Raw genomic sequence first — 20180 nt, 5'->3', positions numbered from 1 at the left:
TCACTCCCAAGACAGGAAAGGAAGGAGCAGAACGAGCTTACCTGGTTGTTCTTTCCCATTTTTCCAGCCAGGGACTCCCAGAGGCGGAGTGACTAAAGTGTGGAGCTGGTCAGGGTTTGCTTTGGAAACCACTTTCCTGTGGAAATGGGGGTGTGAGGCAGTGCTCCTCTCTGACACAGGGTGACTCGGACACCCCAGGTCTGGAAAGTGGATGGTGTTCTGTGGATGGGAAAGATAAGATGTTGACGAGTTTTGATAGTCACGCAGGGGGCAGATCATGAAAAGCCTGGAGGACCAGACAAGCAGAATGAACTGAAGGTGGGGTGACCACCGAGAGGGAAGGAAGAGACACTAACCAGGAGTGCCGAGGAGAGTGACGAGTACCGCAGGTGCTGTAGGACATCCCTAAATAGTGGCACCAGTCTTCAGGCTTATGGGAAGAGAGAAGACTAGCACAACGGTCCCCCCAGGTCACGAGGAAGTTGAAGATGCTGGCAAGGAAGTGGGAATCTGGGCCAGATAAGCTGGAAGTGAAAACAGTATGGAACAGATATTCTCGGGCAGCCTCCAGGCACCAGAGATCAGAGAAGAAGGCAAAGTTTGGGGAAGGGAGAGGAAAAACCTGAATGGTTGAGAATACAGCAGAGAATGGCATTCTCAGATTTTTTGAAATGGAAGATTTGGAGGTGATAAGAAGATCCAAGGGGTGGCCCTAAGAACTGGCAGCTTAGGGGTGCCTGGGTGGCTCAGATGGTTAAGCATCTGCCTTCGGTTCAGGTCATGATCTCCAGGTCCTGGGATCGAGCCCCACGTCAGGCTCCCTGCTCAGCAGGGAGTCTGCTTCCCCCTTTCCCTCTGCCCCTCCCCCTGCTCATGCTTTCTCTCTCTCTGTATCTCTCTGTCTCAAATAAATCAATAAAATCTTAAAAAAAAAAAAAAGAAGAAGAACCAGCAGCTTAAGAGGAGCAGAGGTAAAGGTCCTCATGGTTGAGGAGGTCGAGGATGCCGGAGGGGTCATCTACAAGGACATGGAAGCCCTTAGAGTGAGGCCAAAGTTAACAAGGAAAAGAGATTTTATATCTTTGACGTATGGCATTGGGTCAATCATTATAGCTGTATATGAAGGAACCAATAAAGAAACAAAGACATGACAACTTCCAAAATAGTGACAACTGTCACCAAAACATGCACTAACCCACCTGGTTGATGCAGGAGTGGAGTCATATAAACATAAAGATATTTACAGTCGTGGAATATAGGCCTTGTGATAATTATAGAGACCGTGACAATGAAGTCCCTCTGTGTATGTGTGCTAAAGCAGAGTGTGCTGGCCACAAATATGTGCCAAGTCCAGTAACTGAAGTACTCCCTCTCCCCCCAATAGCACACAAAGCAAAAAGTGTCTGCTCCTAAACTGTAGATCCATAGATTGTCCTAGAAGCTCATTTGCACACCACGCAATATTCAGGCTGTGAGTTTCTTGAGAGAACCAGAATCTCCTCCACATACACAGAACCAGATGGCATCTATCGTAGCAGCTGATAGTTGTGATTATTACTATTATTTTCCATAATTGTCCTTGTGGGATCTGCTTATTTGCATCATGCTAAGCACTTGTAATTAGCCAATGAAAGATTTGGGGCTAAGCTAGTTTAAAAAAAAAGTCTGAGGCCAAGATGATGGAATGTATACAGCAATTCCATTTCATAATGCTGAGTACTTTCAGCCAAAGTGGCTTTTTCTCGAGATGTGTTTATTAAAATCACATGGACTATGTTTTGTTGTGGCATTTAGTCATCTTAGACAACTCTACAAATATGCCATAAAAAAAAAAAAGGAAGCAAACAGGGGCAAAGTAATTCTGACGAATCACGAGGCACGCTCTTAGCAATAAGTTTGTTGCCAGGAGGAATCCTTGAGAATGCCAGCCTTCATTGTGTTGATCTAGAAGGAAAGAGCTTTGAAAAGAGACCTCCCTTCCCCCCTTAGATTTCCCTGTCAAGATACATGAAAGAATTCAAACTAATCAAAAAGCCCAAGTGAGCTGGCTGGTTAACTAGGACAGCCCCAACCTTGAGTTCAGAGAGATTTCTAATGTGTTCCACCTGTCCCTGCAGACAACCATGTTTATGGGAGGTGACAACTGCAAGGGAGGCGTGCCTCTAAAGAGAATAATGATCATAAGGTAGCTGAAATGGCATCTCCTGGAAATTTTGCTTCACACTGAAAACATGGTCACTCTTTTTTTTTTTTTTTTAAGATTTTATTTATTTGACAGAGAGAGACACAGCGAGGGGGGGAACACAAGCAGGGGCAGAGGGAGAGGGAGAAGCAGACTCCCCGCCGCTGAGCAGGGAGCCCGATGCAGGGCTCAATCCCACCTGGGATCGTGACCTGAGCCGAAGGCAGACGCTTACCAGCTGAGCCCCCCAGGCGCCCCAACATGGTCACTGTTATTTTTTCTAGAGAAGTGTACTCTTGATCCCCTTCCTCTCCCCACCACACACACACCGTCCTTCTGGCAACCACCCGTTTGTTCGCTCTATTTAAGAGTCTATTTCTCGGTTGGTCTCTTAAAACATTGTCACTCTTAATAAATCACTCCATGCTCAAGATGCTGAATTTCTTTCTTCCTTTTCTTCCCCCCAGTTAAAAAAGCTGTTTATTCATCATGAGAGTAGTAGCCAGCAACACCGTGAAGACCCGAAGCAGTCAGCCCTCGAGGGTCTTTATAATCTGGTCCCACCTTACCCATCCAAACTCAGCATGCCATGGATCCTCTTCGCCTGCCTCCCTCTGCTCCCCCCCCCCACCGCTTCCTCCCCAACATACACAGGTTGTGATCATCCCTGCCTCCATCTACACTGCCACCCTGTCTGGAACTATGTGCCCTTCCCACCATCTGGCCAATCCATCAAGGTCCCATACATTCTCCATGAAGTCTTCCCCGGTGGCACCAGCCAACATTGCTCTTTCTCTTTCCTGATTATCCCTCCACCTTCTGTGAAAGAAGGCATAGAAATTACACTGTCTTTGGACTTCCATCTTGAATATTCTGAGGTTATCTCTCAGCTAAAGGGCGCCATGGCCCTTCACAAGGACTAGTGACTCCCCTGTCTGGTATGGGGGGGGAAAGAATGGAAAAGTGTGCATTTAACCAACCCAGTCTCAACCGTCCATCATGGCCGTGGTTGGTGCTGGATTAATTTTACATTGTCTCATATTATCCAACTGTAGGTAGTTCCATGTTCTTATGGCTGTCCTGACAAGATGTTCAGATTTTAAAGGGATACACTGTTGAAGTTACAGAGAGAGATAATCATAAAAGATGTCACTGAGACTTATAACCTATCATTCTGAAGGGGCCCCTCAAGTTGATCTTTTATTCCTGGGGTTGGTTTCACAGGCTTTCAAAAAATGATTTCAAGTGATGCATTCAGGGTGTGTTTTCTCATAACCATATGCATAAATAATATGCATCTGTGTATAGGTTCTATACATATATAATTTATGTATAAACCAGATTAATAATTCATTTGCAAGTGAAGACACTCTTTCCCAGAAACTATACCCCCAGGGCGACTTCCACAAGATACTTCCTTCTGAATAAAGGATGGGTAAGAAGCTTCGTTAGTGTTCAAGAAGTTGCCTGGCGAGCATGAAATCAGAAACACTCCTCCCCTTCTTTCCACTGGTTAAAACTGCTCTGGGGGGCGCCTGGGTGGCTCAGTTGGTTAGGCGACTGCCTTCGGCTCAGGTCATGAATCCTGGAGTCCCTGGATCGAGTCCCGCATCCGGCTCCCTGCTCAGTGGGGAGTCTGCTTCTCCCTCTAACCCTCCCCCATCTCATGTTCTCTCTCTCTCTCTCATTCTTGATCTCTCAAATAAATAAATAAATCTTTAAAAAAAAAATAAAAAATAAAACTGCTCTGGGCCTGTTGCTTGCTGGCTGGCCTGCCTTTAAGTAAGTTCTCAGCCTTCCTGTGCCTTGGTTTTCCCAGCTTTAAATGCAAATAGTACCTAACCAATAGGACTGTTGTAAAAAGTGCTTAGAACAGTAAGCAGCACCCACTAAGCACTTATTCAGCGTCAGCTTTGTATGTTTATTACTTCTACCTTTTCACCAGTACTTTAGAAATATCATTTCCTGAACAATGCAAGAGCCCTAATGGAATAATGAAGCCCATATTGATTTTTTTTAACCTTTAGAGATTATTCTAAATCTTGGAGTACCAAGATGCATCTCACTTAGGATATCTGATTGTGTAAAATATATCTACTTTTTTCTCTTTCTCTTCATTTATACAACCACACCAGGGAGTGAATTACACTCCTCCCTCAACTCTTGTTCTTAATTTTTATTCATCAGGCCATATATATACAGAAGGCTGAGTGTATATGAATACAGCAAGTGAAGCCCCATAGCCTGGAGGCCTTTGGATAAAGCTTTATGCGCCATCACTTCTTACAAATTCTTCCCCCCCCCCCCCCCCCCCCCCCCCCCCACACCCCCGCAACCCCCCCTCCAAAAAGAGGAAAAAAAACAAAAACAAAACAAAAAGAATCTGTCTGTGATTCCATTCTCCCAGGACAGACTTGGAGGCCCTAGAAAAAGATGAGGCATGGTTGACACACGGGGAAGGAAGGTGGCCTCAAGACTGCTGGAGGCCGATCTTCTAGATGATTCATCAGGTTGGGCGCTCGCCCCGCCCTTCTTCACGGCCCAGGGGGACACCCTGTCCAAGTGAAGGAGAAGCCTTTGTTTTGCTGATGTTTCTCATTTGAGAATAAGCTGGGGGACTGGAACTTTTCCTGAATGGCCCACATGGAGAGGGGTTTGCCTCTTCCTGTTGTTAACACTAAAGAAGAGGCCACACCAACCTTAGTTTCTATGGGATAAAAACGTGAATGGGGATTTTTTTTTTTTAAGCTTGTCATTCTCTTTTCAAGGTACACCCAGGTCCCAGGTGGGGAAGGTGGTGGTAGAGCAGTCTGGGACGGCTGGGGGAGAGGAACCAGCTCTCCTCCTAGTGCAGTATGCAGAGCCCACCCTGCACCCCTTGCCCTGGACTAGAATTTCTCTTCCTTCCCTCCCTGGTAGTTTTACTGGCTGCGCCCAAAGCTGAGGCCAAGAGAACAGAATCAAGACCTCCTTCCTTCCCTCTTCTCGCCCTCCCCCTCTCATTAGTGCCTCTTCCTCCACCCCTCCTCCAAGATGCCAACCTACCACCCACGGACCGACCAAAACCCGCTAAAGAAGTGCAATGTTACAACGCATGGAACAAAAGGGTTTCCAGCATCGGAAGAGGGACAGAGAATAGGGGGGCGAGGCGGTGGGAATGGGAATTTCCACATTTTTTTTTTCTTCAGGGGAAAAAAAATGTCTCTCGGGGTAAGCAACCATCTCCTGGGAGGGAGAACCCTCAATTTCCCCAGGTAGCACATTCTGGAGAATGAATGGTCGGGAGATGCTGGACGGGGACCACAGAAATACACCGCGCTCAAATACAATGAAGGGAGTTGTTTACAATCGTCTGGAAGATGCCAAAGGGTTGAACAGTCAGTCATAAGCGCTCCCAGATGGTTCTGTGGCGTTACTGTCTTTTCCTGCTGGAAGAGCTCAAGCAACACGGTGACTTGCCCAAGGTCACACACCACGCTTAGGACAGAAACAATTCTGACTCCTTCTTCCTGGCTGTAACTCAGCAGACAAAGCCACCTTATTACTGCACGATCATTCAAATCTGAATCATTTAAATTGCTCCTAATTGCAGGTTTAGAGGGAACTGTCAAGTCCATATGACTAACGACCGCGGTAGGAACGGCCGAAGTTTTCCAAACTCCTGAATATGGAAATAAAACACCCTCCTCCTCCTGGGGTGGGGGTAGGAGAAAAAGTGTTTGAAAACTCGACCTTGAAACTGCCAACCAGTATCATATTTAGATTTTTTTTTTAATGCATTTGAAGCATCACCTCTGATTTTTAGTATCGGAACAGAAAAGCACTTGGGATTCAAAGGGATGCCATTCAGAATGGCATTCCAGGGGAACTCTCAAAAATTTTCCAAGCAGTCGATCGATCTTCACACTCTTCTTTCTTACGCCCACCAAAACACTGTCTCAGCATTTAAATTTCCTTTTTGCCTCTTTTATAGGCAGCTATTTGGGGGTTGGGGGGTGGGAGGAGGGGGCCGTAGAAGCCACCGGGCTTGTAAGTTCAGATCTGTCCACGGGGCTGGACGCGTGCTGTGCTCAGGAAAGAAAGTAAATTCCAACCTGCCAATTGCTCTAACTGATTCATTTGTCCGCACAGAGACGCCACCTACCTGCTTGCAGGTATTCAGGTAGATGACAGGTGGGCGGGACCTATACTGACTGTTTCAATAGCTAAGGTCCCAGCAATGTTTTATCTGTGAGGCTCCTGTGATGTCACACATTTCCTGCTCTCGACCAACCAATGCCCTCCTCCTTCCTTAGGCACCTGTGCACCAGGGTTGAGCCCGGTCACTGCTCCGGCAGCCCCAGGAACTGCTGGATTCACCCACAAGGCATGGGACCTGCAGGGCTGCTGCTGCCTTGAGTGCCCTGGACACACACTCGAAAAGGTGAGTTGAAACCCTCCATTTTTCTCTTCTGGCATTTGGACCCCTGGCCCCTGAGGGATCTGAGTGAGGAATTTGAACGAAAAAATAAAAGCTGAATGGCTTAGCCCAGGTGTTTGTCCCACAGGGAGAAGCCCTTTTGAGAGGGAAGAGCGGAGAGATGCCTTGACATTTTGGTTGTACAGGAAAATTCTCCCAGGCCAGATATTTAATCCTTTTTGTTTCTCTTAATCATTAAGCCAGCCCCTGCTTGTCTGGGAAGTTGATCTGATTTTTTTTTTTTTTTTTTAAACCCTGGAGTGGAGTGCAGCGGAGACTTTTCTGAAACTGAACTCAAAGGTTCAGACCTGTTCAGCCTGCTTAATGGGGGTTGGGAGGCCAGCGCCGAATGAATTCAGAGTTGCCTTATTTTTGCCTCATTTGCCTTATTTGGCCTTACTTCTCTGCGTTTGTCTCACCAGAGGCAATTTCCATCTGAACCTGTGAGATGACCTTACATTTTTCTCCCCCCGGAAGTCCCGTCCTGAGACGGGTAACTTCTGCTGCCCTCCTCGGAAGGCCTGCACTCATTTTCCTCCCTCTTTCTTCTCTAAAAAAGTCTACTGTCTTCTTTGTTCTTTGTTGACGTTCTTAAAAACCACTTTACAGTCCGGATTAGAACTGTTTACATCCAGACCTGAACTGGCTGCCTGCTGACCTTTGGTTAAAGTAAAGATTTTTTTCCTCCGTGCTTAATATTGGAGAATGAATGTAACTTCAGGTCTGATTTTTAATTTTTTTTTCAATTCTTACACTTTTTTTTTTCTCTTTTAATAGCAAATATACCGAAGACATTGTTCTGCCAGGACCTGACTTTTTTTTTTTTTTTTTTTAAGGAATTTTACCTGTAGGATCCATTTTTGTTTTCTTAAATCCTGATCCCACAGCCTGTACTACTTCTGTTCTTGACAGCCCAAGAGCCACACTCCACAGCCAGCACTGTCCTTAGAGAAAGGAAAATAAACCCAATCCCCTGCTGGGATGAGCTGGAAACTGTAGAGGGAGAAATGAACCAGCCAGGGGACATTTCATTCTGGATTCCTTCATCAGTTACTTTTCTGAGATCTCAGTTCACAAAGATCTTTGCAAAGGAATAGCCCGTTAGGAGTTATGCTTCTATTCATCCTCCCGGAAATTCAAGGTGCATGTCAACTCTCCAGAAGGAAAAATTGAAACAAGCTGAGAAAACTTTTGTCTCAGACCTTTGCTTCTCACCACTAGAAATCTGCCCGGGGCCTTGTTGTCAATTTCTCTCTCCCTCCTCGGAGGCTTGTATTGTTCTCTCCCTGACCTTTGTCTGTTCTTTTCCCCCAAGTGGTGTGTTTGGTTGGTGGCTACGAGGTTGTCCCCTACTAGTCTTCTCACTTGATTCAGAGCTTTGTCAGGAGAAGAAACAAAAAGATCTCTTCGATCCTGAATGTTTCTGGAGAGAAATGTGTCTTTAAAGTCACAAACCTCTGCACAAGATGCATTCCCTCTGGGTTACCACGGTCTGTTAGCTCTTTGCACAGTAGTGAAGTTATGACTAAATACACCATTTCATCACTGTATGTCAGGGTCCCTGGCTACTAAAGGAACAAAGCGGGGCATGCTATGCCCCCAGATAGAAGAAAGGAAAGAAATTACGGAGACTGGAATCCAGAGTCAGGTTATATAGAATGTACTTGGTCTCTTGGATAATTTACACACAAGTGTTGTCCAAAGGACAACTCCAAAGGAGTGAGAGACCCACAGTGGTTCTCTGCCTGTACCAATGCCATCTCTTGGTTCAAGAGGCAATAAATAGGGCCTGATTGGAAAACATACAATGTCTTCCGTTTACATTCATGAGCAAGTTACTCAACTTCTCAGACCCTCGGTTTCTTCATCAGTGAACAGGAGACAATCCCTATGATATGAAGTGACCATGAGACATAAGTGAGATAACATGTTGAGAGCGTTGGGTGACCAATGTCTGGCTCTACATGGGCGCCAAGTAAAGGTGCGGTCCATTCTTAAAGAAATTTTCCTGGGTGCTTGGCAGAGATAGTCTGACCCTACGAAGATAAAAGATCCTCTGTGGTTACCATCATTAGGAACCCTGATAGTTCTTGTTATGGTTATTAATTGTACATAATTAACTCCAATGTTAACAGTTCAGAGAAAGAAAACAAGCAGGAGGCAGGAGAACGCTTAAACTGTGTCACACAAGCCAGGCAGATCGGTCTCTGCCAGCTCCCAGACATGCTTAGGAGTTGCTGGCCATTGCTGTTCCTCCTGCCTTTCCCACCGCAAAGCCCTCATGCCACAGCAGGCCCACTGAATGTGGTCCTCCGCAGGCCTGCAGGGGGGAATGTCCTGTTGTCATTTGCTGTAATCTGACTTGGCAGGCGGCCCTTTCTGCTTTCAACTGTGCTCTCTCTCCAGGGCAGACTGGGTGCTTGGTTTCCTCCAGTCTTGCAAATAAACACCCTTGGCCGCAGCCTGGTGAGCTGCTGTGCCAAGTCACCAGGACAAGGAGGAGGTAGCCGGTTGGGAGCCTGCCCTGCGCTGGGGAAGGGGGCTTGTGGCTCCCTTGGAGGTGATTGCCTCACTCATGGAATATCCCATGCCGTTGGATGACCTTGAGGCATTGCATAAGAGCAGAAGTGTTCCCAGGCTCCTCTAAGTCTCACCCTACCCTGAAAAGCTAAGGCAAGTTTTCATCATTCACGAGCAGATTGAGGACAGAGGTTCATAACCTCGACCCTACTACTGGCGTGCTTAGGGGGTCCTGGGGAAGAACCTCAGCTTCCCTGCCCATCCGTTTCCTTGTTTATTTACCTTTTCTTTAGAATAGCATCAGATTGCCTGGGTTCAAAAGCCAGCGCTCCCTTACACTAGCAGTGTGGCCTGTGGAGGTGATTTAACCCCCTTTACCTCAGCTGGAAAATAGGCTTATTATGAGGAAGAAATGAGTGAAATGTCTAACATGCTTAGAACACTTCCTGGCACAATTGCGAGCTCTTGCTAGTATTATTTTTTTTAAAGGAAGGTAGAATCAGACAGATCGGGGTCCGAGACCTGGTTCCACCGTGTAATTAGCATAAGTCCCTTAGTGCCTCTTTGTGACACTTGGCCTCATCTGGGAAGTGGAATACTTCCCAAACCCAGTGCTGTTGTAAGGAATAAACATGAAACGGTTTTATGTAAAGTGCCTGGTCTACGATATAGTAGGTGCTCAATAAATGGTAACCCTTGTTAGGTTAGTACGGGCATATGTCTTGTTACATGCGGGCATACTTGGCTTGATTGCATTCTGCAGATATTGCATTTTTTACAAATGGAAAGGTTGTGGCAAGCCTGCCTCCAGCACATCTATCAGTGCCATTTTCCCAACAACATTTGTTCCTTCATGTCGCCGTGTCACATTTTGGTAATTCTCACAGTATTTCAAACTTTTCATTACTATTGTATGTGTTATGGTGACCTGTGCTCAGTGATTATGACTCACTGGAAGCTCAGAGGATGGTTAGCATTCTTTAGCAATAAAGGATTTTTAAATTAAGGTATATACATCGCTTTTTTAGACATAAGGCTATGGCGCACGTAATAGACTATGGTAGTGTGTAAACTTTTATACGCACTGGGAAACGAAAAAATTCCCTTGACTCGCATTATTATGATATCTGCTTTATTGTGATACTCGCTTTATGGCAGTGGTCTGGAACTGAACCTGAACTGTCTCCGAGGTGAGCCTGTAGAGGAAACAATTATTATATTGGTTAAGGTTTGACTTACCAGGTCATGCTACAGTTTGGACATAATAATGTCCAATGCTATTAAAGACACAGTAGTCAGTGGAGGGCCAAAGCCTCTTTGAGAAAACAGATTTCCCCAAAGACCCCCAAAGGTTTAGAAAGAAAACCTGTTACCAAAGATGATCTTGTTTATCTTGGAGCTCCATGGTAGGGGAGCTGCCTGTCGGAAGGCCTGGTCTTCTGCAGACCTGTGGCGGGAGGATTCTGTGATGTCAATAAACAGTGGGATCTCCCAGAGCAGTGATGCCCAGCTTCCTGGCTTCCAGTGTCTCCCTTTTGGAGGTGAATTCCTCCGGTGGAGTGGAGAAAATAGGGTCCGCTGCTGGGATTCTGACTACTTGAAAGGCCATTCTTGTAAGATGCTGCCAAGAGAGGACGTATGAGGGAGGCTCTGAAATGTGCCCTCCTCATCGCCCTGATCAGTATTCATGGACCTCCTGGAGGTGACACATAACTATTCCTGATATTTACGTGCTGGTATCGCGTGGACTTGCTTTTATGTGGGTGGCACATTTATGGTTCTCTGACAGTGCCTCCAAACTATCAACGGCTTTTCAAAACTATTTGGAAGGAAGACTACATCTCTTTTTCTGGGTTAATGGGATTTAGCCGTCTGTAATCCCCAAAGAATAAGGGTTAACATGAAAACCAGACAAGTTGTTAAGTATAAAAACTGCACTTAGCTGAAATCAGAAACCAAGAATGTCAGTTGCCTCCTATAAACCCCTTACACTCACCATTTCCTCTTAGCTCATTTTGTTCTAAGTGAACAAAGACACCACAGTGACCTATTTGCTTAGTTACATGGAGAGGCCTCACAGATCAATATAAGAAAGAACTTTCTAAGAATGAGAGCTGTCCAAAAATCCAGTAGGTTGCCTTTTGGGGTACTGACTTCCCTGTCACTGAAGGTGATTGTTTTTTGGTATATTTGTTTACTTGGTATATTTGTATGTGCCCAGTATGCATTGCTAAATGAATGAATGAAGGCCAAAGAGAATTTGTGTTTCTTTAGCGACACATATATTCATCTATAAAATGTAGGTTATATTGGTCTCATGGCAGTATTATAATGATTAAGTGAGAAAATACATGTAAAGTACACAGCACAGTATCTTGCACCTAGTGAATTGTTCATTAAATAGTAATAATAATAATAATAGTAACTATTATTATTTTCTACTATATTCTAAAAAGAGGAAGAAGAAGAGATTCCTGCTTCAGGTAGGGAGTAGGCAAGATGGCCTCCCAATTTGAGATTTACAGTTTTTACGATAATCCCTTCATTTCTATTCTTTTCATCCCTGCCCTTCTTCCTCTGCCTTTCTGAAAGAACCTCTTCCCCTTGCTGTTTGGGGACCATGCTCTTCGATGTGGTAGATTGACTTTACACAAGGACCGCCATCAGAGTAGGTTCTGGCCCAATTTACCAGGGACACTGTTGTTGTTGTTTTTTACATCACTCATTTGTGCCTTGGAATGTGTGGATTTAAATTCCACCATTATTTTCCAGTGACTCTTACTTATGTTTGATGCATTTGTCATAGGCACACAAGAGACTTCATCAACAGCAGAGTGGAAACTCTCCAAGAATTTTCTTTAATAGCATCTTGGCCCAGTGCATGGCAATAGCATATGCATGATGGCGAGGTGTAAATATGTCACTTCCATCTGGGAGATGATTTGCATGACTTGCCTATGACTGCTTTTGTCAGTCATGTGGCCTTCTTTGAATAGAACGCTGCATGGTTAGGCTCCTGCGTACTCACATTAATACATGAGTCACCCAGTGTTTTCAAATTCCTCATTCAGTATCCTTGTTAGATGTGAATTATGTTCTCTACAACACACACACACTCAGCTAGTCTTTCTGTAGTCTTTTCCCCCCAGGGGCCCTAGCAAACTTGGCTTACCCGTCATCACTGAAAACATCTGTATTCTAACTTAGTAATGGATTAAAAGAAAATGGTTACATTTTTATACGAGGGCAGAACTGCCTCCTTAAGAATGGAGCAGTCTAAGTGGCGGCCATTCCCAACATATTTTCCATATCCTTAAGCCATGGAGAGAAGCGCTGGTGTGGATCATTGGGAATGTTTACCCCATTCCTGGCGGAATGCCCCTGGAAATACATAGCCTTCTGTGTTAGTTTCCTAAGGCTGCTGTAACAGATCGCCATAAACCTGGTGGCTTAAAACAACACAAGTTATTCTCTCACAGTTCTGGAGGCCAAAAGTTTGAAGTCAAGGTGTTAGCAGGACCTCGTTTCCTCAAAAGTTTCCAGGAGAGAATCCTTCCTTGCCTCTTCCAGCTGCTGGTGCCTCCAGGCATTCTTAGGCCTGTGGCTACATCGCTCCAACCTCTGCCTCTGTCTTCCTATCACTTTCTCTTATGTGTGTGTGTTCTCTTCTTCTGGGTCTAATGAAGACACTTGTCATAGGATTTAAGGTAAATTAGATAATCCAGGATGATCTCATCTCAAGATCCTTTATTCATCTTCAAAGACCTTTGTTCTAACAAGGTTCTGGGGATTAGGACAGGGCAAGATATTTTAGGGGCCAACATTTACCTGCTACGCACATACCCCAACGGACGCTCATACACACAGGCTTTTCCCACTACTCATAGAGCAACTCCTTGTCCACGTGGAGGCTGAAATATTGGTCAAAACATAGGTAAAGAGAGTTATAATCGGCAGCCTTCACCACTACCATCATGTATTTCTATGTTCAAGGCAAAATAGTAAGTGTTTTATGATCCAAAGACCTACTGAGTTTTTTCAGTCAATAGTGTGATGTATCTAGGAAAAGCAAAGCAGTAAAGGCCATCTTACGTTGCTTTAAAAGACAAGTAGTATCTTGGATAAGGAAGCAACAACTCCGCTGAACCATCAAACCACAACTGGATAAGTGTCCACTTCTGGGTGCCATGTTTTCAAAGGGACCTTAACAAACTAGTGAGCATCCTGGGTAGACCCTTTACTACCACCTCAACTACCAGGGAAGACAACTGGAAGTACCAGAGACAAAAAGAAAAGACAAGAGAGAAACCACCAATTCTCTCTTTAATTTGGAGCGGGGGGATGGCCATGTTTTGAGGGAATGAATGTGATCTACATCACACTGAAAGATCCAAGTAACAAAAGGAAAGCATTCAGCTGTCGGAAAACTAATAAGCTCCCCATCATTGAACCTGTTAAAGCAGAAGCTGATACACCATCAGCTGTAAGGCTGTTGTAGAGGTTTCCTACACTTGGGGAGAATCTAAGATTCTTACCCAACCTCAAATCCTGTGATTTTTTAATAAATCATTTTAAAATCTCAAATACAGGTCATCATGTGACCAAACACTAATATGTATGTTTCTCTTCCTTAACTGGGGGATTTGTTCAGGTTCTTCCCCTACCTTAATTTCTTCCCACTTGTCCAAATACCATTAATCTTTGATGATCTGCCCTGAGGCCCAACTCTTCCATGAGCTGTTCTGACCATTCTGGGCCACATTATATGGTTCTCTTACCTCTTTTCCTCCCAAACTTGTTCCTGGCTCCTATTTTGGAGGGGGGCGGGTGGAGGGGGTAGGCGGATCATACTCCTTGCCATACTCATTGTGTATTTTTTTTGCAATGCTTTAACATTTTTTTCTATATGTAAGTTCCATTTTTCTAATTAGACTTAAACTTACTGAAGATAAAACTGAATTCCCTATGGGAGCTCCCACAGAATTTAAGACAAATGCCAGGCATGGCATAGGTGATCAATGAACATATATAGAATTAAAACACAGCAGAAACAATGTTGAGAATTCAAATATCTTCCTTCACCTTGTCTTTCTCTCTATAAAATTTGGTTATCTGTTAAAAAAAAAAAAAAAAAAAAGCATTTCCTGAATCTATTTTCCAGCCTTGGGTGGAAGAAGGTCAGCCTGCTTTTCCATGCTTCTCCTCTGACATTAGCTTCCCAAGATCCTATGGCGAGTATTTATATGAACAGAGCCCTCCTCAGTCAATGCAAAATACTCTGCCTTCAGTTTTGTTGTTGGCAAGGGGTCAGCTCCATTCCACCATGTTGGTAGACCAGGAGATGGGAAGACATTTTTTTCTGGGACAGAGTTCTTACAAACAAACTCAAGTAGGAAAGAGGTGCCATAATACCCAGGCGAAAGGCAGTAGTAAATCTTCAGGCAAGAGAGGCAAAGCTCCTCTCCAAGCAGCTTGTAAAAGATCTTCCCTGGGCTACTAAAATTTGTATCTGATCCGCTAGCCACTTGGGACTCTTTTTACCTGAGCACTTCCCTTGTTCTTCCCACTTTCTGTCTGTGTTCTCAGCTATTGACTCCAGACATTGTCTCCTTTTAGTTCAATTCTCCTTGAATTTCAACCTCTTTAAAGACCATTTAGATCTATTTTTTCTGTCCTTTCTAGTGTTTGCAACACTATGCAGGCTAGTGTCATTCACAGATGCAATGAATGAATTGCTTGCTCCTTCTTGGAGATCATGGATTTCGATATGAAGTAGGATCAGACCTAACCCTGACTTTTGAAACAGTCCATAAGCACCTGCCTAAGAAGGTGTTCTATCTCCTTGTGGTTCTATCTCCTTTTCCTCTGGAAATGTATATAGCACCCCTGCCTCCTCAGCCTGCACTTCAAACCCTCTTGGTTAAAAGACAGTTTTTATCCCATGTGTGACAATTTTTATTCAGGTCACTAAAGCACTTAATTCCCCCCTATTATTGATGTGTCTATAAGCTAAGGAATAGCCCACAGAGCGTTTGTCCACCCTCTTATGTCCCTTAGTTCACAGTTGGTATTTGTAAAATCTATCTATAATTTAAATGTAATTATACATTTATCTATAATTTAAAATGTAATTATAAATTTACTTTGTTTAATAGAGAAAGATAGAGCTTGCCCTAACTTTGGCAATCCTCCCCCACCCCCACAATAATCTAATTTAGGAGTTCCAGCCAGGGCCAGGGCAGTGGTTAGACAAACAGGCCAGCTGACAATTAATTTGGAAAGAGAAATGAGGCCGCCAAGGTGAAGAATTTCCCAGCACTACCCCATTCGATTCCTACAGGAGTGTGTTTCTGGGCTTCATGGTCCAGGATGATGTTCCTGACTGACTGGGATCTCTGCACTGAGGTGTGGCCTCAATGACCAGTTTGAACCCAATTCTGCAACCCTTTTGCCCTGTGTAGCTTCATCCAAATTTCAAGGTATCGTCAATGACAAAAAACCTCAAGCTCAGTTTCTTGAAGCTTAAAGTTCCCTCAGAAATCCTCTAGCATAGGGGTTTTTAGTCTTTATTGTGTTTATGTAAAACATCGGGGTTGGAGGAAGATGGATTAGGAGATTTTGAACAACATTAAATAAGTCAGCAGAACTTAGGAAGCAACCCAGCTATAGGAGGGCAGAGCCCCACACTGTTTACATGCTCACGGAGTCCCTGCTGGAGAGAATGCTTGTCACTTAACGGACACACTCTCAAAACAAAGCTCTTTCGGGATCCAATCATCCTGTGATCATCTTGGGGCCTGGCTTTAGATGATGCTTCTTTCCTCTCATGTAAAGCAAATTCTTCCTCCGGTTTATGAGCCCTTCAGTGAACTGCTCACCTAATGGGCCCAGGTGACAAGGGCACCTTCTCAGACACTTTCTTTTCCAGCACTCGTGCAGCTTTTTTCTTTGTCTTTTTTTCTTTTCTCTTCTCTTTTCCTTTTTCTTTCTTTCTTTCTTTCTTTCTTTCTTTCTTTCTTTCTTTCTTTCTTTCTTTCTTTCTTTCTTTCTTTCTTTTTTTTTTTTTTTGAGAAGCATCCAGAGCTGCGGGACTTTCAGCTCATCTCATTGGCCTTCCATCAGCTGCCCGTGGCCCCGCTTTTTTAACTTTTTCATTTATTAGGGATGTTGGTGAGTGTTAATTGATGTTTGTGCTCTGGATGAAAAAAATGATCTCTGATTTGCCATGTGTTTAAATGGTTTCCATTTCTCTTTTTTCCTGTTGTTCAGTTTGTCAGTACATTTTAGAACAGCAAGATTTACCAAAATATAGGAACACTTACAGACAAATAGGAGAGTCCAGAGCCCCAAATACCACTCATTCTTGGGATAGGGTTATACACTGCAGATTCTAATACTCAACTGTTTAGCCACTAAGGAATGTCTGTTTAGATAAATCCACCTAATGCTACTAAATATCTTTGAATTTTCTAAACTGTGCTCCTAGCCGCTACTTTTCTCCTTTATTACCCTTGACTTTTTCCCCTCCTCTGTGCTCAGGAATTGCTAAGGGCTTTTCCCAGGCCTCAGGGTGGTGTCTGGCTCAGGGCAGGCCAGGACTGCAGTGATAGCAGTGGCCTGAGAAAGCAGATGCCATCCTAGGCTCTAGTCCGTCTCACTCTGTCCTGGAGTTTTGGGGTTCATTCTACCCACACACTGCAGGAGGGACACCAAACAATCGGGGAGCTTGCAGAGGAGAGTGGTCAGCCTCACAGAACATATGGAAGCTGGAAGGAATGCCAGATAGCCGAGGGCTGCTGCTGGACCTGGAGGGGTAGGGGTGAGAAATGGGGTATCTTCCAATAATTAAAGGACTTAAGGAATTTGACATATTCTTTTTTATTTTTAAAGATTTTATTTATTTATTTGATGTAGAGAGACAGCAAGAGAGGGAACACAAGCAGGGGGAGTGGTAGAGGGAGAAGCAGGCTCTCCGCCGAGCAGGGAGCCTGATGCAGGGCTCGATCCCAGGACCCTGAGATCATGACCTGAGCCGAAGGCAGACACTTAACGACTGAGCCACCCAGGCGCCGCCCCCCCCTTTTTTTTGGAATGTGACCTATTCTAAATAGTTCCAAGGAGAATACTGGCACCCATGGAGGGGGTAGGTGAGTTCTAGAGAAGCAAATTTTTGTTCTATCTAGAGACTGTTCTCCTAGTAGTTAGAGCTCTCCAATGCAGGATGATCTATTTTAGAAGGTAGTAAAGGGCTGTTTAATTTAGGGACCTTCCCTCAAGGTCCCTTTCAACACAAAGAGTCTATGGCTCAATGTTTCATCTTTGTCAAGGTCGAAATCCCAATGCAGGACACACTGCCATTGACTATGAGGATGAATTCTTTTTAATAGTATGCCGTCCAATTACTGTCGTAAAACTGGGACTCATGCAGCCATTCAAGAGGAGCTGTGGAGTCGAGTCTTGTCCTTTCAGGAGGAGGAAAATGTGAAATTGTCAGTGCAGCCTGCCAAATGATATGTTTATCCATTGTCTTTCCAGCACAGTATATGGTTTATCCTCGGGTAACCATTTTCTGCAAAACCAGTGTGCATTTAACGGAGAATTAGTAGGACACGAACACACCAGGGACCCCGTTGTTCTGGTCGGCTATGTCATGCAGACATTTTCCCACTTCCAAACAGTTTGTATCCCAACGGCTGTTCTTTTTTTTTTTTTTTTTTTTTAGTTGTGAAAATATGTTTGTTCTTAAGACTTTTGGATTTTTAATGCAGGTGACAGGATACATATGACCTCTAACGACCTAGCAGACAGTGCTGACTCACGTTTGCTCTGGAATGTGGCTTTGTTGTCAGCCAGAGAAGTTTAGAATTTGTAAGTTAGGTAGAAGAAACTTCTGTACAAATTCTGGGTGCGACCATAAACTGGTGGGAAAGGAAACAGGGACTAAGGACCCAGATATAGACTTTTATTTTTCCTGGCCCTTCTCACCACTACATTGGTGGGCTGCACGTCCCTCTCAAAGTCACCTTGGGCTTCTATTGCACCACGAATCACAGGAGAGACAGAAAAGATCATTCCTAAACCACAATAGGTTTCTATGAAGGAAGTGTACTATTTTCACCCCCGTGCCCCATACACGCACCCAAGGAGGGAATCGACTTCCCTTCTCTTTTCTCCAAACTGCAGCAAAGCCATATTGCAGTTCTGTCGCCTTACCTCAGCCAGGGCCAGGGGTGCTGAGGGCTGGCACACTGAGGGACATGAATGGACTCGAAGCTGACAGGCCCTCTTACTTGCTTTTAGAAGAAAAAAGAGTTTACCTTTAAGCCATAATGATTTTAGATAATTTCTTATCGGTTCAGCAAGGCACATACATGTCTTAAAAACATGATACATCACACGTGTTTATGAGACATAAACTGGAAATAAGAAACCTCAAATAATATTAATCATATTTTTTAAAGTCTACCTAGTTCTTTCTTTAGAGCCTAAAGTGCTTTTTTTTGGGGGGGGCAATTCTCTCATAATCTGTGTCTATTCATTTAGGCTTTATTTAGTCTAAAGCAAAGTTGGAAAATATATACGGGAGTGTTTACATTAATATTATGTTAGGAATCTGGTCTACTCACATGGACAAGGGCCAGGGAATTCAAATTTCTCTTAGAAAAAGAAAAAAAGGAAAGAAAAAAGAATTGGGGTTGGAACTAGAACCCACTATTTTTGCTTGCCCATTCCTCATTCCATTCATTCGGTCTTGGGCATTCTAGCGGTTAGTAAAGGGAAAGAATATTTTTAATCAGAGCCTTGGAAAAGCCTATTAGCAATGGGCCTAAAGAGACTTTAAACCTAATTTCTTGGGGCTCTTATACTCGGCTGGTTCCATTCTGACTAGTCTTGATCAGGAAAGATGCCTGGACACAACAGCGAAATGGTTAGGAACAGAACCTGGAGTCAGCACCACTTCATGGTTTGTTTCTTTTTTGGTGGAAACTGGCAAGTTACTTCCCTGTCATACTTTAGTTTTTCATCTGTTAAATGAAAACAAACAAAACCCAACAACCCTGGGGATTTGCATGGATTAAATAACATAGTCTATAGAAGGCCCCTAGGACAGTGCCGGACACATGGTAAATGCTCAAAACTGTTAGAAGGCAAAGAAAAAAAGATTTTCCCAGAAGCTGACCACCCAAAACAAAGCAAAACCCTCTGCTTTGTTAGCATAGAATCCTAGAACTCTCTTTCTGAAAGGGACTTTATAGTATTGGTCTGGTGGCTTGCTTTTTTTTTTTCCCTTTATTTATTTTTTTAAAGCTGGATTTTATCCAACAGAATATTATAAGGAAACTGATGTGTCAGAAACACATCAAAATGGAGCTGGGACTGGGTGGGGTGGAGAAGTGGGCACAGCTCTACCCAAACTGCCTTCCCATCTTCCCTCCCCTAGAAGACACTGAGGCATCTGCCACTTTCCAGAACACAGTCTGAAAAACCAAACGTCTGGTTCAGCTCCACCATTTCACATTTCCGGGCAGGGCCCAGAAATGTGAAGTTGTTTTTTCGGTGGCATGACCAGAGCTACGACTGCATTCCTGTCACTTTCCAGTACAGCACAATGAGAAAGAATGGACACGACCCAAACACGTGGGAGTATTTGACCAAACTCTTGTCAAAGTTCAAAATATGTGCACTTTTATTCCTGTGGTTGATGATCATCTTTTGGGTGGCCCATTTCCGTTTTCATGTTGATTTTTTGACTTCTTTTTTCATGCCACTTAAAGCATTTCCTGTGTGGTTCCAGTGCCTTCTATCAGCCTTGAGGACACATAGCAGCTGTGTATGTTTCCCTGAAATTGGGCTAGAAACAACTTCATCCCCTTCTGCACTCTCTACCTTAGCCTTCTGTGGTCTCTTCTTTTTTTTTTAAAGATTTTATTTATTTATTCATGAGAGAGAGAGAGGCAGAGGGAGAAGCAGGCTCCCAAGGAGCAGGGAGCCCGATGCGGGACTCGATCCTAGGACCCT

At 44.1% G+C, this 20180-nt stretch overlaps 1 protein-coding gene across 6 annotated transcripts in view; it reads left to right on the top strand.

Moving 5' to 3' along the window:
- The window catches only part of LNX1 (ligand of numb-protein X 1), a 204718-nt gene that overhangs the window by 86225 nt on the left and 98313 nt on the right, over positions 1 to 20180 (top strand). For all 6 annotated transcript variants that reach the window (XM_073891663.1, XM_073891666.1, XM_025887334.2 and 3 more), the window contains one exon: positions 6478 to 6605. The gene's annotated coding sequence lies outside the window, so the exon portion shown is untranslated. The remainder of the gene's footprint in view (positions 1 to 6477; positions 6606 to 20180) is intronic.

The sequence above is a fragment of the Callorhinus ursinus genome, unplaced genomic scaffold, assembly GCF_003265705.2.
Source record: "Callorhinus ursinus isolate GAN/ISIS: 27379988/994484 unplaced genomic scaffold, GSC_fseal_2.0 scaffold4, whole genome shotgun sequence".
Taxonomy (NCBI): Eukaryota; Metazoa; Chordata; class Mammalia; order Carnivora; family Otariidae; genus Callorhinus; species Callorhinus ursinus.
Note: the sequence above shows the minus strand (reverse complement) of the source record. Positions and strands in the feature narration are given on the sequence as shown.